General features: G+C 36.1%; 1 non-coding gene across 1 annotated transcript; it reads left to right on the top strand.

Moving 5' to 3' along the window:
• The first annotated feature begins 18,068 nt into the window (after positions 1-18,068).
• On the top strand, positions 18,069-18,176 carry LOC112740076 (small nucleolar RNA R71). Its single transcript, XR_003171010.1, has one exon. It is a non-coding gene; the product is annotated as a small nucleolar RNA R71 (small nucleolar RNA).
• Positions 18,177-23,632: the final 5,456 nt, after the last annotated feature.

Here is a 23,632-nt window from a genome sequence, read left to right as displayed (position 1 = left end):
GCATTTTCAATTGTTGAGTTTAAGAAAATAATAATAATTAATGGATGATGACCAAACATTATTATTTTGGGTTAAAAACTCAATTATGTGTTTGACAAAGGCCAAACGTCGATTAGGAATTTTTCTCAAAAGAATTGCGTTGCAAGTATAGCTCCAAACCAACAAATGACCCTAATCAAAGTTTAAAAAGGTTGTCATAATACAAACCAAAATAATCAGGAGTAGAATCCCGAGTCATTCTCCTTAGGAATTATAATCAAGTGCTCAATTATTGACTATTAGGAAAATCGGGGGTGAGATAGCAATAACAAGGAATGTAAATGACAAGAAAATAAAGAAGCAAATAATAACTAAATATCAAAAGCAATTAAACTAAAACAATTAAAGAGATCAACTAAGAAAGGTTTTGGCAAGGCTTGGTGGTTAAGGATCATTATCCTTGTTACTAACCATAACATGATAATTATAAAGAGCAATCCCACTTTGTCATCCCCAATATTGGAGGAAAGTCAAATGGGCTTAATTAATCCTAATCCATAAGTCCTATCAACTTACTAATTGAATTAGTAAAAGATCAGCATCAATGGAAACAAGAGTGATTAAGATCTCCAAATTATCAATTAACTTGGACATTAGTAACTCAAGGTCACCTAAGTTATCAACCCAAACCAAGAATACAAAATTCTAATCTAAAATTGAAAGAGGCATTTTATCAAACACATGGTAGGCATAAAAGAAAAGCATCAAAATTGCAAGGATTAGTAAAATCTATAGCTCCTAAATGCAAGAAATTGATAACAACAACTCAATTAAGCATAAAAAAAACATAAAACATCAAATTGTATTAAAGGAAATTGAGAGAGTTCATAAACTAAAAGTGGTAAAATAGAGAAATTAACAAGAGAAACTAGATAAATCAAGATACTAGAACAAGAAAATATAAAGAAAAGTAAACCAAAATAAGATCAAAACCTAAAATTAGAGAAAAATTAAACTAAGAAACCTATAATTCTAGAGAGAAGTTAGATTTTCTCTCTAAAATTTTTTCCTAAAATATGATAAAAACCTAAAATAACTCTACTTGGTTCATTCTCTCTTCAATCCCTGGTTCAATAGCATAAAAAATGAGTTGGATTGGGTCCAAAATGCTCCAGAAATCGCCCCTCACGTGTTTCTTTAATGAAGCATGTTTTTGGTGTCTTGCGTACATGACCATTTGACTGTGTACATGGACATTTTAACTCACTTCCACTATAGACAATTGCATATCATTTTGAAGCCCCGGGCGTTAGCTTTCTAATGCCACTAGAACTGCCTCATTTGGAGCTCTATAACTCAAGTTATGATCACTTGAGTACGAAGAGGTCAGGATTGACAACTCTACAAATCCTTCACTTCTTCATTAATTCTCCACTTTTGCATGCTTTTCCTTCATCCTTCCAAGCCATCCTTGTCTTCTAAAACTTCAATCACTTAAACAAACACATCAAGGTATCGAATGAAATAAAAGTGAAATTAAAATTAGTAATTTTATGCATAAAAAGCATCGTTTTCATCACTAAGCACAATTAGGAGAAATTCACAAAACTATGCTATTTCAATAAATAAATGCAAGAAAAATCAATAAAATCCATCCAATTAAAGCAAATAAATACCATAAAATATGGATTTATCAGTGTTTGATTAGTTTGTTTATTGTGTAGGAGATTATTGAAATTAAAACAGGCCCAATAATAAGCTAACAAAAGTCCTAAAATGGTTCAGGCCCATAAACACTCATTCTAATCAATCATGGCCCAAGGGAATAGTTGTTGATCTCTAACCATAACAATACATTTCCATTTGAACCAAGCCAAAGTAACTCAACTAACTCTCTCTCTTCTCTCTTCTTCACCCACGTGATTACTTCCAAGAACAAGCAAGAAAAAGGAAGTTCTGATTATGGTTCAAGTCAAAAAGAAAAAGTGATTACAAAAATTAAGAAACAAAAGGAAAAGAAGAAGAAAGTCAGAGGCTAGGGCAACAAAAAGCAACAATAAAATCAAATGTGATTCATAAAATAATTTCCTTTTTTGTGCTTCATTAAGTAGCTTATTGAATATGCTATCTTCCCTCAAGCATCGAACTGAAAAATTGAGGAAATTGGAAGTTATGAAGTTCTGCTATAGATCAAGGGTCAAGAATCAAACTTGGAGCTAAAGTATTGATGAATGACTCAGATCTTTGAAGAAATTTGAAAAAGGAAGAAAGAGAAATAGCTAGGTAAGAATGCATGTAAGCTTTATTCACTTTTACTGTCTCATCTCTCTTCTGTGCTGCTGCAGCTGTATTTACAAAAGAAGAAGTCAACTATTCAAGCCAAGCTTCAAGATTTGGAAGCTTTACTCCTCTGTTAAAAGGGTAAACAGGCAGAGATTGAATCAAGGAGTGAGTACACGAGTTTAGATTTTCACAGCATTTAAGCTATCCTTCTTCTCCTTCATGAGTTTACATTAAATTTTTTGTTCTTCATTGTTCACTTTTCTTTGTTTCTTTTCAATGAAAAAAAAGCATTAAGTGACGAATCAATAAAGCCATTGAGAGAAAAGGCAAAGAGAGTTATAAGAAAAAACCAAAAAATTATGTCAAAACTCTTTTATATGTTTTTTTGTTTTGTACACATGATTTTGGGGGGATTCCCTTACTAAGTTGGGTGAGCACTTAGTGGTTGAAAGTCTAGGGATTGAACGTAGCCAAATCTAGCTTAGGTATAAGATGGGTTTGTCCCAGATAAAATTGAGTTGAATCCTAGAGAAATTGGTGTTTTTAATCTTTGTGAAAGATAGTGCAAATTCCTCCATTGTTGTGGGAGAGACTGGATGTAGGTCACATTGCACATGGTGGCTGAACCAAGATACACGATTTGTAATTTTTTTTCTCTACTATTTTTTTGTTTCATTTTGTTAAGAGACAAAATAAATGTCTCCTGCATTGTATATTTCTCAAAAGTCACAACTATTCAAAAAAGAAGAGTTCCTCTGTTCCTGAACGTATCGTGAAGAGACAAAATAAATTTGTCTCCTGAAGTTTAACTTAACAGACATATCAACAACTAAGTTCCTATTCCAGTTTGAAGCAAAAAGCAAAAGCAAAAAGAGGTTAAAAAAAGAAGGCCATAAATTCAACCCTCTCTTCTCTAGGCCATTCACAAACCTTCAATTGGTATCAGAGCTTTGGTCTCAAGAAATCAAGCTTCACAGCTTGGAGAAAAGATCTAAATGCCCAAGAACATGGGTTCAAATGTCGTGGCTTACACTCTCATAGAAGGACAATCCAACAATGGACCTCCCTTCTTCAACGGCAAGAACTACAATTAGTGGAAGAAAGGAATGCAGATATTTGTCTAATCTGTTAACTACAACATTTGGAAAATAATCATGCATAGTCCACAAGTTTCAACCAAAACAAGTGCAGAAAGAGTTGTGACAGTTAAAGAAAAAGCTGAATGGAATGATGAAGACGAGAAAAAGGTGGAGCTGAACGTTAAAGTAATCAACATGATGCACTGCTCACTTAGTTTTGAGTAGTACTGGAAGGTATCAAGGTGCAAAATAGCAAAAGAGATTTAGGATAAACTCCAAGTCACACATGAGGGTATAAGACAAGTGAAGGAAACAATGATCGGCATGCTGAGAAAAGAATATGAGATGTTTGCCATGAAGGAAGGAGAAACAATTGATGAAATATTTGAGAGGTTTTCTGTCATCATAAATAGCTTGGATGCTATGGGGATGACTCACACTGAACAAGTGCTAATGAAGAAAATACTGAGAAACCTTACCAAAGACTGGAAAACATAAGCAACTGTCATTGCTGAGAGTGGTAACCTGAAACTAGAGCTATTCATGGTTTGGTTAATCTTAAAACCGAACCTGTTTTTGGGCTAGCCAAAAATATAATTTGGTTAATTAACCAAATTAGTTTTATAAGATAAAACTGGTTATTAACCGGTTAGAAAATTTAAAAATTAATTTTTAACCGGTTATAAAAATAAAAACCAGTTTGAAAAATAATCAGTTTAAAACAATGTTTTTACATAGAAAAATTAGATTTTTCAAAAAAAATTAAAAATTGGTTTTTAACCAGTTAAAAACCGATTTTAACCGGTTAAAAAATCGGTTAACCAATTTGAACACAAGAGTTACATAAAATTTGGTTTTGGTTTTGGTTAACCGGTTAAAAATCGGTTTTTAAAATTTGGTTTTAGTTAACCACTTTCTAATAATATGAATATGGTTTTTAAAATTATTTCATTAAATTGGTTAACTAAAATATAGTTATGATTTTTTAACCGGTTAACCGTAATTTGGTTATTTTATGTATACCCTTGCCTGAAACAGATGTCATATGATGAGTTAAGAGGAAAATCTCTTGCCTATGAAATCACCCACTTAAACTGTGACCTTAAAAAGAAAGGAATGGCTTTGAAATTTACTGTTGAGTCATTGGAAGATGATTCCATTGATAGTTTATCAGATAACGAAATTATATTTTTTGCTAGGAGGCTCATGAGAAGCAAAAGAAGGGGTAGAGGATCAAGCTCGAAGGATCAAAAGAAATACCTCAGCAAGATAATCTCTGTCATCACTGCAAGGAGGCCGGCCACTTCAAATATGACTGTCCCAAGTTCAAGAAGGAAGACAAAACAAGGAAGGATAAGAAAAAAGTTCTAATGGCATCTTGGAGAGACTTGGAAAATGATTCAGAGGAAGAAGAATATTCCAAACATGAAAGTCATGCTTACTTCATAGCTAATCAAGATCATGCTGAAGAGATTTGCCTTGTATCTAAGAAGAAAAAAGACATGTGGTACTTGGATAGTAGATGCTCAAGGCACATGACAAGAAAGTCTACTTTCTTCATCAAACTTAACAAGTACGATGAAGCTTTTGTGACTTTGGGTGATGATGGAAAAGGAAAAATCATAGCTATAGGTAAAGTTGGTAAAAATTTTTCTACATTCATTGATAATGTATTTTTCGTTGATGGTTTGAAGTAAAACCTTCTAAGCGTTAGTCAACTTTGTGATTTGGGATATAAAGTTAGAATGCTTAGTTGTAGATGAAAAATCTGGTGATCTTTTGTTTGTTGCAAGAAGATGTAATAATGTGTATACTCTTACTTTGGAGGAACTAAAAGAACAAAATATAGCATGCTTTACTTCAATGGATTCCGAAAAATGGTTATGGAGTAAAAGAATGGGACATGCTAGTATGTTTCAGATTTCAAAACTTGCCAAAAAAGGACTTAGTAAGAGGTCTTCTTAAAATTTTATTTGACAAAGACATCACTTGCGATGCTTGTCAAATGAGTAAACAAACTAAAAGTTCTTTTAAACCCAAGAAAGATGTTTCAACTAAGAGACAATTAGAATTGCTACATATTAATCTTTTTGGTCCTACTAGAACTCAAAGCCTAGAAGGTAAACATTATGGCTTAGTTATGGTTAATGATTACACTAGATTCGCTTGGGTTCTATTCTTAGCTCACAGGAATGATGCGTTTTTAGCCTTTAATGTTTTATGCAAAAAGATTCAAAATAAAAAAGATTTGAAAATTGCTTCTACTAGAAGTGATTATGGAAAAGAGTTTGAAAATCAAGACTTTGAATTATTTTGTGATGAATTTGGTATTTCACACAACTTCTCTTGTCCTAGAACACCTCAACAAAATGGAGTTATTTAAAGAAGAAATAAAAACCTTCAAGAAATGGCTCGGGCCATGCTTTGTGAAATGATGTACCCAAATTTCTATGGGCTAAAGCTGTGGACACAACTTGTTACATTTTGAATCGAACCATCATTCGAAAGTTTTTAAAGAAAATTCCCTATGAGTTGTGGAAAGGAACTCCTCTTAATCTTAACTACTTTCATGTCTTTGGATGTAAATATTTTGTTTTAAATACAAAAGACATTCTTGGAAAATTTTATCCAAAGTCATATGAATATACTTTTGTAGGTTACTCAACCACTAGCAAAGCCTATAGAGTATACCTTAAAGAACATAGGATCATTGAAGAGACCATATATGTTATTTTTTGTGAATCTAACTCCATTTCAAGTGTTGTAGAAGATAATGATGCAGGAAATCAAGCTAAATAGAAACTAAGTCGCCCCATTGCTTTAGCATTGTCGCAGCTCGTCTCTGCCGTCACGTCGCATCGCATATGCTCAAAGTCATCATCCCTACTGCAACTCATCTTGTGTCATTCCTCCGTCGTGCAGCCGCTGTTCCGCCGCATTGGTTCTGTTACACCATGCTCTATCCCTCCTCTGCTTTAGTTTCGCCACGCTCCACCCTCCTTTGCTCCAGTTCTGTTGTGCTCCACCCTCCTCTACTCCAGTTCCGCCACATTCCACCCTCCGCGGCTCTAGTTCCACAACGGTCCAGCCACCCTTTCTCCAGTTCGCGACGGTCTAGCGACCTCCTCTCCAGGAACCCTATGTCTATAACTTCATCATATAACTACTTTAATTTAGAAATGGATTCATATGCTTCACCCTTTTGCTTCTATTATGTTGTTATTCTATTGTCTTTAATATTTTTGTTTTTATTGTGATTTTCTATTCTTGAACTTGCTAAGTTGATAATTTGCTAAATTGTTGTGCTACTTTGTTTTAATTTTCTAAATTGTTAGGTTGTTGTGATTTAATTTATTAAATTTTCTATTTAGGTTTTGTTGTTGTTTATTTGATAAATTGTTGTTGTGTACTTAGTTCTTGAGATTAATGGGTTGCTTTGTTCTTCTCAAATTGTTAATTTGTGAATTTTCTAAAATGTTGGTATTATTGTGATTCTTGAGATTGATATTGTCTTTGTTTTTTGTTATTGGGTTGTTGAATTTTCTATTCGAATTTTGTACTTGTTAATTCGTTAAATTGTTGTTGTGATTCTTGCAATTGAGAATATTGGGTTGCTTTGTTCTTTTCAAATTATTATTTTGTTAATTTGCTAAAATTGTTGGTGTTTGATGAATAGACTTTTGCTAGTAAAGAATTCACAATAAATTCTCATTGCTAGTATAGTTTCTAAACCAATAAAGAATCCTTTTATACAAAAATTTGGTTGTCACAAGTAACAAATCCCTAAAAATAATAACTGAAGTATTTAAATCTCGGGTTGTCTCTCAAGGAATTGGAGGGAGGTGTAGTTATTATTGGTTATGGAAAAGTATCTTTTTGGGGTTATGAATAAGGAACAAGAAAATAAATTGCAAGAATTAAACTAATAACTTATAAAGCTCTTGGCAAGGTATGAGAACTAGAAGTCCTATCCTAGCTATCCTTATCAATTGTGATGAGAATCGTCCATTGCTCCCACTTAGTTAACCTCTAACTATGAAGAAAAGTCAAGTGGATGAATCAATTTGATTCCTCAAGTCCTAGTCAACTCCTAAGGAAAGACTAGCTTTAGAGGGATCCAAATCAATTAGCAACTTTTAACTATCAATTAACAAAGGAGTTTGATAACTCAAGAGTCTCCAATTACTCTACCAAAGCCAAAAGGAGAGAAATTTACACTAAAATCCAACCAAGCATTTTATCAAACACTTGGAAGGTACAACATAAAAGCATAGAAAAAGCAATAAGAGATAATAAAATCCAAACAACCAATTACAAGCATCAATAGCACAAATAGAAGAAAGCAATCATAAATATGAAATACCTCAAATTACATTAAATAGAAAATCAAGTCTAACATGAGAATTCATAAACTAAAGTGGATAAATCACCAAGAGAAGAGAAACTAAAATACTAGAACAACTAAGAGTAGAAAAGAAACTAGATTAAAGTAAAGTAGAAATCTAAAACCGAAAATAGCTAAACCTAAGAATCCTAAAACCTAGAGAGAGGAGAGAGCCTCTCTCTCTAGAACTACATCTAAAACCTAAAATTATGAATGAATGTTGTATCAATGCCTTTGATTTCCCCACTCTGTAGCCTCTAATCTATATTTTTTGGGCTTGAAACTGGGTCAAAAACAGCACAGAAATTTCCCCCAGCAATTTTTGATACGTTCAGCACGTGGCTCTGCCACGCGTGCGCTTCACCCACGCGTACGCATCACTTGTCTACCGCACTATCCACGCATACGCGTGATGCACGGGTACGCGTCACTTAACAGAAAGGCAACTATGGTAAATTTTATATTATTTTGATGCCCCAGATGTTAGCTTTCTAACGCAACTGGAATCGCCTCATTCCTCCGTAGCTCAAGTTATGGTCAATTAAGTACGAAGAGGTCAGGCTTGACAGCTCAACAATTCCTTCAATTTCTTGTATTCCTTCCACTTTTTGCATGCTTCATTTCCATTCTCTAAACCATTTCTGCCCTATAAACTCTGAAAACACTTAACAAATATATCAAGACATTGAATGGTAATAAGAGAGGATTAAACATAGCAAATTTAAGGCCAAAGAAGCATGTTTTTAATCATAGCACAAAATTAGGAAGGAAAATATAAAACACGCAAATTATATGAATAAGTGTGAGTTTAGTGGATAAAATCTACTAAATTAAGCACAAGATGTACCACGTAATAGTGGTGCATCAGTGTTATTGTGATTCTTGAGATTGAGATTGTCTATTTTTTGTGATTGGGTTGTTATATTTTCTATTCAGATTTTGTACTTGTTAATTTGTTAAATTGTTGTTGTGATTCTTGCAATTGAGATGGTCCTTGTTTTCATGTTTGTTGTTATTGGGTTGCTAGTAATTTTTAGGTGTGAATGTAGTATTAATTAGGACGATATTTTAAAGTTTATATTAGATTATAACTATATTTTTTATGTGTTTATTTATATTTTATTTATTATTTTATTATAAAATAATTGTTCCAGTTGAACCGGTTGAACCAATAAACTAGTAAACCAGTAGCTAGAGTAGTTCGATGATAGGTTCAATTTTCAGAACCTTGATAAACAGAGATCTATCCATGAAAACAAACAAAGTAGATTGAATGACATTAAACAAAAATATCAACTTGTTGTACCTTAACCTAGAATAGATTCGTATAGTCAGCACGTCAATAGATGCTAGCACCTCCATAACCATCGTCGCGCTCCCAAGGTATTCGATGACGATGATATTCATAGATTATGTCCATCTGGCCACAGCTAGGGCATGTGTTTGAGGAACACAGTAGATATAAGCATCAATAACAGCTATGCCACGCCGATCGATCGACATTAGTCCAATCACACCCATAATATTTGCTTTGCAAGATGTTAGTGCACCAGACGCCTCCAATGCAACGAACAGTTTCATTCCTAATTTTTTTGCCATCCTCTTTATACATGAGCAGAATCATCATTGAGTACGCATACCGGGTGGCATCGTGACCTTTTATTGTAACCTTCCTCAGTAGATTCATCCCATTTCCAAAGTTTTTGATAATGAAAAGCTCCCTCATCCTGTCATGTAGGAAAACCTCCAAGTATTCACTGTTTCTATAGTGCTGGAAGAATCATTTTACGCTCAGTGGCTGAAACCAACTCTACTTTTCCATAAATTCTTGTGTTAGGACACCATTCTTGTACACAATGATTTTTATATGTACTATAAGTTAAGTATTCATGGAAAATAGTTTTTATGCATATCTTTTGCATGATTATTTAAACAATATTAGAAACTGTTGCTTGATAAAAAAATATTGTAACGGTTATAAAATCGTTCTTTAAAATAGTCAAAGAGAATGGTGTTATTTTGTTGCTATAAAATAATGAAAAATTAAACTTCAATAGCAACATTGTAGTTGTGTACAACAAAAGTTTGGGATCCCAAAATAAATTTCAATAATCAACGATTTTGGGAGCTCATTGTTTGGTTATCAACTCTTCATGATTTGGTTCACATGATTCAGGATAAGAGCTTTCCCAACCGTCTAACTTAAGAACAATAAATTAAAGTGCTAGGTGAAAGGCTAAAATAAAAAGGTTTCCTATTAATTTCTCTCTTGGTTTTAGGTTTTAGTTTGCTTAATTGTAGTTCTTAGTTTATAATTTCTTGTTTTGCTATTCTAGTTTCTTAGAATTTCTTGTTACTTTCTCTAGTTTGCTATCTTAGTTTATGAACCCTTGTTAAATTCTCAATTTTTTTTAAATATAAATTTGATATTTTGTGCTTTATTTTTACTTCCTTAAGTTTTTATTATCAATTTCTTGCAAGGAGTAGTTATAACTTTTTATTATTTTTGTAATTTATAAAGTTTTTTTATATGCCTTCCAAGTGTTTGATAAAATGTCTTATAATAATAATAATAATAATAATAATGATAGTAGTCCAATTATCTCATTATAAGAAGTCTAGTTGAATTATAAATCACACTTTTCACAACTCGTACCACTAACCAGCAAGTGCACTGGGTCGTCCAAGTAATACCTTACATGAGTAAGGGTCGATCCCACGGAGATTGTCGGCTTGAAGCAAGCTATGGTTATTTTGTAATTCTTAGTAAGGAAATCAATGATAAGAGTGATTATATTTATGAAGAGTAAAAAGCATAAATTAAATAGTACTTGTTATGCAGTAATGGAGAACAGATTGAGGTTTTGGAGATGCTCTGTCTTCTGAATCTCTGCTTTCCTACTGTCTTCTTCTTCACGCACGCAGGTCTCCTTCCATGGCAAGCTGTATGTTGGTGGATCACCGTTGTCAATGGCTACCATCCGTCCTCTTAGTGAAAATGGTCCAAATGCGCTGTCACCTCACGGCTAATCATCTGTCGGTTCTCACTCATGTTGGAATAGGATCCATTGATCCTTTTGCGTCTGTCACTATGCCCAACACTTGTGAGTTTGAAGCTCGTCACAGTCATCCCATCCCAGATCCTACTCGGAATACCACAGACAAGGTTTAGACTTTCCAGATCTCAGGAATGGCCGCCAATAATCCTAGCCTATACGACGAAGACTCTGATCATGAACCAAGAGGCTAAGAGATACACACTCAATCTAAGGTAGAACAGAAGTGGTTGTCAGGCACGCGTTCATAGGTTGAGAATGATGATGAGTGTCACGGATCATCACATTCATCACGGTTAAGTACAAGCGAGTATCTTAGAATAGAAACAAGCGTGATTGAATAGAAAACATAAGTAATTGCATTAATTCATCGAGACACAGCAGAGCTCTTCACCCCCAACCATGGGGTTTAGAGACTCATGCCGTCAGAAATACAATATGAAATGTGTAAAATGTCACGCGATACAAGATAAACCTCTAAAAGTTATTTAAATACTAAACTAGTAACCTAGGTTTATAGAAAATGAGTAAACTACGATAGATAGTGCAGAAATCCACTTCCGGGGCCCACTTGGTGTGTGCTGGGGCTGAGACTTGAGCTTTACAAGTGCCTAGGCTGTTTTTGGAGTTAAACGCCAGGTTGTAACCTGTTTTGGGCGTTTAACTCCAACTTGTAACCCGTAAACTGGCGTTTAACGCCGAACAATCCCCGGCAACGGCGCCAAAAACTTGGTATGCAAAATCGTGATTGTTCATTCCTTGGTAACGGCGCTAAAAACTTAATACGCACGTTCATAATCTTAGTTCTTTGTCACAACTTCACACAATTAACCAGCAAGTGCACTGGGTCGTCCAAGTAATAAACCTTACGTGAGTAAGGGTCGATCCCACGCAGATTGTCGGCTTGAAGCAAGCTATGGTCACCTTGTAAATCTCAGTCAGGCGGATTTAAATGGTTATAGAGTTTTAATAATTAAAATATAAATAAAACATAAAATAGGATAGAAATACTTATGTAATTCATTGGTGAGAATTTCAGATAAGCATATGGAGATGCTTTTGTTCTTTTTGAACCTCTGCTTTCCTACTGTCTTTATCCAATCCTTCATACTCCTTTCCATGGCAAGCTGTATGTTGGACATCACCGTTGTCAATGGCTACATCCCGTCCTCTCAGTGAAAATGGTCCAAAATGCGCTGTCACCACATGGCTAATCATCTGTCGGTTCTCGATCCTGCTGGAATAGGATTCAATAATCCTTTTGCGTCTGTCACTACGCCTAGCACTCGCGAGTTTGAAGCTCGTCACAGCCATCCCTTCCCAGATCCAACTCGGAATACCACAGACAAGGTTTAGACTTTTTGGATCTCAAGAATGGCCGCCAATAATGCTAGCCTATACCACGAAGAATTTGATCGTAGATCAGGAGGCTAAGAGATATGCATTCAAGCTTGCTTTCATGTAGAACGGAAGTGTTTGTCAGGCACGCGTTCATAAGTGAGAATGGTGATGAGCGTCACATAATCATCACATTCATCATGTTCTTGTGTGCAAATTAATATCTTAGAGAAGAAATAGGCTTGAATTGAACAGAAAAACAATAGTACTTTGCATTAATTCATGAGGAACAGTAGAGCTCCACACCTTAATCTATGGTGTGTAGAAACTCTACCGTTGAAAATACATAAGAACAAGGTCCAGGCATGGCCGAATGGCCAGCCTTGCCAAATGGTATATGAATTCGAAAATAGGAAAAAGACCCCCAGTACAATAGTAAAGAGTTCTATTTATGCTAAACTAGATACTAGGGTTACAAAAATAAGTAAATGATGTAGAAATCCACTTTCGGGCCAACTTGGTGTGTGCTTGGGCTAAGAATTGAAGCTTTCACGTGTAGAGGTCTTCCTTGGAGTTGAACGCATGTTTATAACTTGTTTCTGGCGTTTAACTCTGCTTTGCAACCTGTTTCTGGCGTTTAACTCCAGAATAAGGCAGGGAGCTGGCGTTGAACGCCAGTTTTCATTGTCTAAACTCGTGCAAAGTATAGACTATTATATACTGTTGGAAAGCCCTAGATGTCTACTTTTCAACGCAATTGGGAGCGCGCTATTTGGACTCTTGTAGCTCCAGAAAATCTACTTTGAGTGTAGGGAGGTCAGAATCCAACAGCATCTGCAGTCCTTCTTCAGCCTCTAAATCAGATTTTTGCTCAAGTCCCTCAATTTCAGCCAGAAAATACCTGAAATTACAGAAAAACATACAAACTCATAGTAAAGTCCAGAAATGTGAATTTTATTTAAAAACTAATAAAAATATACTAAAAACTAACTAAATCATACTAAAAACTATGTAAAAATAATGCCAAAAAGCGTATAAGTTATCCGCTCATCACAACACCAAACTTAAATTATTGCTTGTCCTCAAGCAACTGAAAATAAAATAGGATAAAAAGAAGAGAATATACTATAAATTCCAAAATATCAATGAAACTTAGCTCCAATCAGATGAGCGGGACTAGTAGCTTTTTGCCTCTGAACAGTTTTGGCATCTCACTTTATCCATTGAAGTTCAGAATGATTGGTATCTATAGGAACTTAGAATTTAGATAGTGTTATTAATTCTCCTAGTTCAGTATGTTGATTCTTGAACACAGTTACTTTATGAGTCTTGGCCGTGACCCTAAGCACTTTGTTTTCCAGTATTACCATCGGATACATAAATGCCACAGACACATAACTGGGTGAAACTTTTCAGATTGTGACTCAGCTTTGCTAAAGTCCCCAATTAGAGGTGTCTGGGGTTCTTAAGAACACTCTTTTTTTGCTTTGGACCTTGACTTTAACCGCTCAGTCTCAAGTTTTCACTTGACACCTTCACGCTACAAGCACATGGTTAGGGACAGCTTGGTTTAGCCGCTTAGGCCAGGATTTTATTCCTTTAGGCCCTCCTATCTATTGATGCTCAAAGCCTTGGATCATTTTTATTACCCTTGACTTTTGGTTTTAAGGGCTATTGGTTTTTTGCTCTTGCCTTTTGGTTTAAAGAGCTTTTGGCTTTTTCTGCTTGCTTTTTCTTTTTCTTTCTCTTTTTTTTTTCGCCATTTTTCTTTTCTCTTTTTTTTTTCCGCAAGCTTTTGTATTCACTGCTTTTTCTTGCTTCAAGAATCAATTTTATGATTTTTCAGATTATCAATAACATTTCTCCTTTTTCATCATTCTTTCAAGAGCCAACATATTTAACATTCATAGACAACAATATCAAAAGACATATGCACTGTTCAAGAATTCATTCAAAAAATAAAAAGTATTGTCACCACATCAAAATAATTAAACTAGTTTCAAGGATGAATTCAAAACCCTGTACTTCTTGTTCTTTTGTTTTTAGAACAGTTTTCATTTAAGAGAGGTGATGGATTCATAGGGCATTCATAGCTTTAAGACATAGACACTTAGACACTAATGATTATATAGTAAAGACACAAACATAAATAAGACATAAAGCATAGTAAACAAAAAACAGGAAAATAAGAACCAGGAGATTAAGGAACGGGTCCACCTTGGTGAGGGTGGCGTCTTTCTCTTCTTGAAGAACCAATAGTGCTCTTGAGCTCCTCTATGTCTCTTCCTTGTCTTTGTTGCTCCTTCCTTATAGCTCTTTGATCTTCTCTAATCTCATGGAGGATGATGGAGTGCTCTTGGTACTCCATCCTTAGTTGTCCCATGTTGGAGCTTAATTCTCCTAGGGTAGTGTTGATTTGCTCCCAATAGTTTTGTGGAGGGAAGTGCATCCCTTGAGGCATCTCAGGGATTTCATGGTGAGGAATTTCCTCATGCTCTTATTGAGGTCCATAATCTCTTGTTTGCTCCATCCTTTTCTTAGTGATGGACTTATCCTCATCAATGAGGATGTCTCCCTCTATGTCAATTCCAGCCGAATTGCAGAGGTGGCAAATGAGGTGAGAAAAGGCTAACCTTGCCAAAGTGGAAGACTTGTCAGCCACTTTATAGAGTTCTTGAGATATAATCTCATGAACTTTCACTTCCTCTCCAATCATGATACTATGGATCATGATGGCCCGGTCTATAGTAACTTCAGACTGGTTGCTAGTAGGAATGATTGAGCGTTGAATGAACTCCAACCATCCTCTAGCTACAGGCTTAAGGTCCAATCTTCTCAATTGAACCGGCTTGCCTCTTGAGTCAAATTTCCATTGAGCTCCTTCCACACATATGTCCATGAGGACTTGGTCCAACCTTTGATCAAAGTTGACCCTTCTAGTGTAGGGGCGTGCATTTTCTTGCATCATTGGCAAGTTGAATGCCAACCTTATATTTTCCGGACTGAAATCTAAGTATTTCCCCCGAACCATGGTAAGCCAATTCTTTGGATTCGGGTTCACACTTTGATCATGGTTCCTAGTGATCCATGCGTTTGCATAGAACTCTTGAACCATTAAGATCCCGACTTGTTGAATAGGATTAGAGAAAATTTCCCATCCTCTTCTTTTAATCTCTTGTCGGATCTCCAGATATTCGCTCTTTTTGAGCTTAAAAGGGACCTCATAGATCACCTTTTTCTTGGCCACAACTTCATAGAAGTGGTCTTGATGGACCTTAGAGATGAATCTCTCCATCTCCCATGACTCAGAGGTGGAAGCAATTGCCTTCCCTTTCCTCTTTCTTGAGGTTTCTTTTGGCTTAGGTGCCATTAATGGTTATGGAAAAACAAAAAGCAATGCTTTTACCACACCAAACTTAAAAGTTTTGCTTGTCCCTAAGCAAAAGAAGAAAGAAAGTAGTAGAAGAAGAAGAAAATGGAGGTGCTGGAGGAAGAATTTGTATTCGGCCAAGGGGGAGAAGTGATGGTTGTAATGTGTAAAAATGGAGTAGTGTTGAGGGGTTTATATAGGGGTGGGGTGGAGGGTAGGTTTCGGCCATTAGGGTTGGGTTCGGGAGGGAAAAGAATTTGAATTTTGGAGGTAGGTGGGGTTGGTAGGGAAGAGTGGATGGATGTGAGTGGTTAAGGGTATTTGGGGAAGAGGTATGGAGGTGATTGGTGAAGGGTATTTGGGGAAGAGAGTTATGAAAAGGTGTGAAGAGGAGAGAAGAAGAGGTGGGATAGGTGGGGATCCTGTGGGGTCCACAGATCCAGAGGGGTCAACGATGTATCATCCCTGCTCCTATTAGGCGTGTAAACGCCCTTGCAGTGCAATCCTAGCGTTTAACGCCAGACTGCTGCCTGTTTTGGCGTCAAACGCCCAAATGTAGCCTGTTTCTGGCGTTTAACGCCAGGTTGATGCTTGTTTCTGGCGTTAAACGCCAGCTTTGTGCTTGGTTCTGGCATTAAATGCCAGACAGATGCCTGTTTCTGGCATTTAAACGCCAGAATGCTCTTCCTCCAGGGTGTGCTTTTTTTTTAATGCTATTTTTTATTCTGTTTTCGATTTTTCAGTAGTTTTTGTGACTCCACATGATCATCAACCTAAAAAAATAAAATAACAATATAAAATAAATAAATATAATTAATTAAGATTGGGTTGCCTCCCAACAAGCGCTTCTTTAAAGTCAATAGCTTGACAGTGAGCTCTCATGGAGCCTCACAGATGTTCAGAGCATTGTTGGGACCTCCCAACACCAAACTTAGAGTTTGAATGTGGGGGTTCAACACCAAACTTAGAGTTTGGTTGTGGCCTCCCAACGCCAAACTTAGAGCTTGACTGTGGGGGCTTTGGTTGACTCTGCAGTGAGAGAAGCTTTTCATGCTTCCTCTCAATGGTTACAGAAGGAGATCCTTGAGTTTTAAACACAAGGTTGTCCTCATTCAGTTGAAGGACTAACTCTCCTCTGTCCACATCAATCACAGCTTTTGCTATGGCTAGGAAGGGTCTTCCAAGGATGATGGATTCATCCTCATCCTTCCCAGTGTCTAGGATTATGAAATCAGCAGGGATGTAAAGGCCTTCAACCTTTACTAACACGTCCTCTACTAGTCCATAAACCTGTTTTATGGATTTGTCTGCCATCTCTAATGAGAATTTGGCAGCCTGTACCTCAAAGATTCCTAGTTTCTCCATTACAGAGAGTGGCATTAAGTTTATGCCTGACCCCAGGTCACACAGAGCCTTCTCAAAGGTCATGGTGCCTATGTTACAGGGAATTAGGAATTTACCAGGATCCTATTTCTTTTGAGGTAGAGTTTGCTGAACCAAGGCATTTAGTTCCTTGATGAGCAATGGAGGTTCATCCTCCCAAGTCTCATTACCAAATAATTTGGCATTCAGCTTCATGATTGCTCCTAAATATTGAGCAACTTGCTCTTCAGCAATGTCTTCATCTTCTTCAGAAGATGAATAGTCATCCGAGCTCATGAATGGTAAAAGGCGGTTCAATGGAATCTCTATGGTCTCTAGATGAGCCTTAGATTCCTTTGGTTCCTCAAAGGGAAACTCCTTATTGGTCAGTGAACATCCCAGAACGTCTTCCTCACTAGGATTCACGTCCTCCTCCTCCTCTTTGGGTTCGGCCACACCAAGTAAGGTAATGGCCTTGCACTCTCTTTTTGGACTCTCTTCTGTATTATTTGGGAGAGTACTAGGAGGGGTTTCAGTGACTCTTTTACTCAGCTGGCCCACTTGTGCCTCCAAATTTCTAATGGAGGACCTTGTTTCATTCATGAAACTTAGAGTGGCCTTAGATAGATCAGAGATTATATTTGCTAAGCTAGATGGATTCTGCTTAGAATTCTCTGTCTGTTGCTAAGTGGATGATGGAAAAGGCTTGCCATTGCTAAACCTATTTCTTTCACCATTATTAAAGCCTTGTTGAGGCTTTTGTTGATCCTTCCATGAGAAATTTGGATGATTTCTCCATGAGGGATTATAGGTATTTCCATAGGATTCTCCCATGTAGTTCACCTCTGCTATTGCAGGGTTCTCAGGATCATAAGCTTCTTCTTCAGAAGATGCCTCTTGAGTACTGTTAGATGCAGTTTTCAATCCTTTCAGACTCTGAGAAATCATATTGACTTGCTGAGTCAATGTTTTATTCTGAGCCAATATAGCATTCAGAGCATCAATTTCAAGAACTCCCTTCCTCTGAGGCGTCCCATTACTCACAGGATTCCTTTCAGAAGTGTACATGAACTGGTTATTTGCAACCATGTCAATGAGTTCTTGAGCTTCTGCAGGCATTTTCTTTAGGTGAATGGATCCACCTACAGAATGGTCCAATGACATCTTAGATAATTCAGACAGACCATCATAGAATATATCCAGGATGTCCATTCTAAAAGCATGTCAGAAGGACACTTTTTGGTCAGTTGCTTGTATCTCTCCCAAGCTTCATAGAGGGATTCACCTTCTTTCTGTTTAAAGGTTTGAACATCCACTCTAAGTTTACTAAGCTTTTGAGGAGGAAAGAACTTGGCTAAGAAAGCCGTGACCAGCTTATCCTAAGAGTTCATGCAATCTTTAGGTTGAGAGTCGAACCATATTCTAGCTCTGTCTCTTACAGCAAATGGGAAAAGCATAAGCCTATAGACCTCGGGATCAACCCCATTGGTCTTAATAGTATCACAGATTTGCAAGAATTCAGTTAAGAACTGAAAATGATCTTCTGATGAAAATCCATGAAACTTGCAATTCTGTTGCATCAGAGAAACTAATTGAGGCTTTAGCTCAAAATTGTTTGCTCCAATGGAAGGGATTGAGATGCTTCTTCCATGTAAGTTGGAATTTGGTGCAGTAAAGTCACCAAGCATCTTCCTTGCATTGTGGTTGGGTTCGTCCATGTCTCCTTCTTTTTCGAAAATTTTTGTCAGATTTTCTCCAGAGAGTTGTGCTTTAGCTTCCCTTAGCTTCCTTTTCAGAGTCCTTTCAGGTTCCAGATCAGCTTCAACAAGAATGTTCTTATCCTTGCTCCTGCTCATGTGAAAAAGAAGAGAACAAAAAAGAAGAAGAATTCTCTATGTCACAGTATAGAGATTCCTTTATGTGAGTAGAAGAAGAAAAGAATAGAAGAAGAGGAATTCGAACATCAAAAGGAAAAGAGGGTTCGAATTTGAGATGAAGAGAAGTGTTAGTAAATAATTAAATAATTAGAAGGAGATGAGAGAGAGAAGAATTCGAAAATAAAATAAAATAAAATAAAAATATTTTTGTTTTAAATTTAAAATTAAAGTTAAAATTCGAAAATTTTAAAAAGAGAAACGAAATTAAATTAAATTAAAAAAACAATTAGTTAATTAAAAAGGAATTTTCAAAAAGAGTTTAGTGATTTTCGAAAATTAGAGAGAGAGAATTAGTTAGGTAGTTTTGAAAAAGATAAGAATCAAACAAGATAAGATTAATTGAAAAAAATATTTGAAAATCAATTTTGAAAAGATAAGAAGTTAGAAAAGATTTTGAAATTGATTTTGAAAAAGATGTGATTGAAATTTATTTTGAAAAAGATTTGAAAAAGAAATTTAAAAAGATTTGATTTTGAAAATTAAAGTTGATTACTTGACTAACAAGAAACAAAAAGATATGATTTTAAAATTTAAAGAATGAACCTTTTTTAATAGGCAAGTAACAATCTTGAAAGTTTTGAATCAAAATATTAAATGCTAGCATTATTTTCGAAAATTATGAAATAAATTAAAAAAGATTTTTGAAAATCAATTTGAGGTTTTCAAAAATATGAAGGGAAAAAAATGAAAAAGATTTGATTTTTGAAAAAGATTTGAAAAAAATAGAATTTTTAAATTGAAAATTTAATTTGACTCATAAGAAACAACTAAATTTTTTAAAACTTTTGACTAAATCAAATCAAATTTTCGAAAATTATGAGTGAAATAAGGGAAAGATATTTTTTTGATTTTTAAATTTTTAATGAAGAGAGAGAAAAACAACAAAAGACTCAAAACATGAAAACTATGAATCAAAACACACAATGCATGCAAGAATACTTTGAATGTCAAGATGAACACCAAGAACACTTTGAAGATCAAGATGAACATCAAGACTTATTTTTGAAAATTTTCAAGAAAAGAAAAACATGCAGGACACCAAACTTAGACATTTTCAAACTTTAGACACTAACAAATTGAAAATGCTTATGAGAAACAAGAAAAGATGCACAACAAGAAAATGGTGGCCAAAAGGTTCACAAGCTTTTGAAAATATCATACAAAAACTTGGTATGCACGTTCATAATCTTAGTTCTTCTTCACAACTTCGCACAACTAACCCGCAAGTGCACTGGATCGTCCAAGTAATAAACCTTACGTGAGTAAGGGTCGATCCCATGGAGATTGTCGGCTTGAAGCAAGCTATGGTCACCTTGTAAATCTCAGTCAGGCGGATTCAAATGGCTATAGAGTTTTAATAATTAAAAGATAAATAAAACGTGAAATAGGATAGAGGTACTTATGTAATTCATTGGTGAGAATTTCAGATAAGCGTATGGAGATGCTTTGTTCCTTCTGATTCTCTGCTTTCCTATCGCCTTCATTCAACCCTTCTTACTCCTTTCTATGGCAAGCTATATGTTGGGCATCACCGTTGTCAATGGCTACATCCCGTCCTCTCAGTGAAAATGGTCCAAAATGCGCTGACACCGCACGACTAATCATCTGTCGGTTCTCGATCATACTGGAATAGGATTCAGTAATCCTTTTGCGTCTGTCACTACGCCCAGCACTCGCGAGTTTGAAGCTCGTCACAGCCATCCCTTCCCAGATCCAACTCGGAATACCACAGAAAAGGTTTAGACTTTTTGGATCTCAAGAATGGCCGCCAATAATTCTAGCCTATACCACGAAGACTCTGATCGTAGATCAGGAGGCTAAGAGATACACATTTAAGCTTGTTTACATGTAGAACGGAAGTGTTTGTCAGGCACACGTTCATAAATGAGAATGATGATGAGAGTCACATAATCATCACATTCATCATGTTCTTGTTTGCGAATGAATAGCTTAGAGAAGAAATAGGCTTGAATTGAATATAAAAACAATAGTACTTTGCATTAATTCATGACGAACAGTAGAGCTCCACACCTTAATCTATGGTGTGTAGAAACTCTACCTTTGAAAACACATAAGTGATAATGGTCCCGGCATGGCCGAATGGCCAGCCTCCCAAAGAGGGTTCAATCATCAAAATATGATCAAAAGATTCCCAGATACAATAGTAAAAAGTCCTATTTATACTAAACTAGTTACTAGGGTTTACAGAAATGAGTAAATGATGCAGAAATCTACTTTCGGGGCCCACTTGGTGTGTGCTTGGGCTGAGCATTGAAGCTTTCACGTGTATAGATCTTTCTTGGAGTTAAACGCCAGTTTGTAACTTGTTTCTGGCGTTTAACTCTGCCTTGTAACTTGTTTCTGGCGTTTAACGCCAGAATAAGGCAGAGAGCTGGCGTTGAACGCCAGTTTCCGTCACCTAAACTCAAACAAAGTATGAATTATTATATATTGATGAAAAGCCCCGGATGTCTACTTTCCAACGCAATTGACAGCGCACCATTTGGACTCATGTAGCTCCAGAAAATCCACATTGAGTGCAGGGAGGTCAGAATCCAGCAGCATCTGCAGTCCTTCTTCAGCCTTTGAATTTGATTTTTGCTCAAGTCCCTCAATTTCAGCCAGAAATTACCCGAAATCATAGAAAAACACACAAACTCATAGTAAAGTCCAGAAATGTGATTTTTATTTAAAAACTAATAAAAATATACTAAAAACTAACTAAATCATACTAAAAACTATATAAAAACAATGCCAAAAAGCGTATAAATTATCCGCTCATCACATCACCAAACTTAAATTTTTGCTTGTCCCCAAGCAACTAAAAATCAAATAGGATAAAAAGAAGAGAATATACTATAAATTCCAAAATATCAATGAAACTTAGCTCCAATCAGATGAGCGGGACTAGTAGCTTTTTGCCTCTGAACAGTTTTGGCATCTCACTTTATCCATTGAAGTTCAGAATTATTGGCATCTATAGGAACTTAGAATTTAGATAGTGTTATTGATTCTCCTAGTTCAGTATGTTGATTCTTGAATACAGTTACTTTATGAGTCTTGGCCGTGGCCCTAAGCACTCTGTTTTCCAGTATTACCACCAGATACATACATGCCACAGACACATAACTGGGTGAACATTTTCAGATTGTGACTCAGCTTTACTAGAGTCCCCAGTCAGAGTTGTCCAGGGTTCTTAAGCACACTCTTTTTTTTTTTTGCTTTGGACCGTGACTTTAACCGCTCAGTCTCAAGCTTTTAACTTGACACCTTCACGCCACAAGCACATGGTTAGGGACATCTTGGTTTAGCCGCTTAGCCCAGGATCTTATTCCCTTGGGCCCTCCTATCCACTGATGCTCAAAGCCTTGGATCCTTTTTATTACCCTTGCCTTTTGGTTTAAAGGGTTACTGGCTTTTTGCTCTTGCCTTTTGGTTTAAAGAGCTTTTGGCTTTTTCTGCTTGCTTTTTTTCTTTTTTTTTCTTCATTTTTCTTTTCTCTTTTTTTTTTCTTTTTTGGAAGCTTTTCTCTATTCACTGCTTTTTCTTGCTTCAAGAATCATTTTTATAATTTTTCAGATTATCAAATAACATTTTTCCTTTTTCATCATTCTTTCAAGAGCCAACATATTTAACATTCATAGACAACAATATCAAAAGACATATGCACTGTTCAATCATTCATTCAGAAAACAAAAAGTATTGTCACCATATCAAAATAATTAAACTAGTTTCAAGGAAGAATTCGAAACCATGTACTTCTTGTTCTTTTGTTTTTAGAACAATTTTCATTTAAGAGAGATGATGAATTCATAGGACATTCATAGCTTTAAGACATAGACACTTAGACACTAATGATAATGTAATAAAGACACAAATATAAATAAAACATAAAGCATAATAAACGAAAAACAGAAGAATAAGAACAAGGAGATTAAGGAACGGGTCCACCTTAGTGAGGGTGACGTCTTCCGCTTCTTGAAGAACCAATGGTGCTCTTGAGCTCCTCTATGTCTCTTCCTTGTCTTTGTTGCTCCTCCCTCATAGCTCTTGGTCTTCTCTAATCTCATGGAGAATGATGGAGTGCTCTTGGTGTTCCATCCTTAATTTTCCCATGTTAGAACTTAATTCTCATAGGGAGGTGTTAATTTTCTCCCAATAGTTTTGTGGAGGAAAGTGCATCCCCTGAGGCATCTCAAGGATTTCATGGTGAGGAATTTCCTCATGCTCTTGTTGAGGTCCATAAGTGGGCTCCCTTGTTTGCTCCATCCTTTTCTTAGTGATGAGCTTTTGAGATGAATCTCTCCATCTTCCATGACTCAGAGGTGGAAGCTTTTGCCTTCCCTTTCCTCTTTCTAGAGGTTTCTCTGGCTTTAGGTGTCATAAATGGTTATGAAAAAACAAAAAAAGCAATGCTTTTACCGTACCAAACTTAAAATATTTGCTCATCCCCGAGCAAAAGAAGAAAAAAAGTAGTAGAAGAAGAAGAAAATGGAGGAGATGGAGGGAGATAGTGTTGAGGGGTTTATATAGGGGTGGGGTGGGTGGTAGGTTTCGGCCATTAGGGTTGGATTTGGGAGGGAAAAAAATTTGAATTTTGGAGGTAGGTGGGGTTTATGGGGAAGAGTGGTTAAGGGTATTTGGGGAAGAGGTATGGAGGTGATTGGTGAAGGGTATTTGGGGAAGAGAGTTATGAAAAGGTGTGAAGAGGAGAGAAGAAGAGGTGGGGTAGGTGGGGATCCTGTGGGGTCCACAGATCCAGTGGGGTCAAGGATTTAGCATCCTTGCTCCAATTAGGCATGCAAAACGCCCTTAGAATGCATGTCTGGCGTTAAACGCCAGCT

The sequence above is a fragment of the Arachis hypogaea genome, chromosome 13 (assembly GCF_003086295.3).
Source record: "Arachis hypogaea cultivar Tifrunner chromosome 13, arahy.Tifrunner.gnm2.J5K5, whole genome shotgun sequence".
Lineage (NCBI taxonomy): Eukaryota > Viridiplantae > Streptophyta > Magnoliopsida > Fabales > Fabaceae > Arachis > Arachis hypogaea.
Note: the sequence above shows the minus strand (reverse complement) of the source record. Positions and strands in the feature narration are given on the sequence as shown.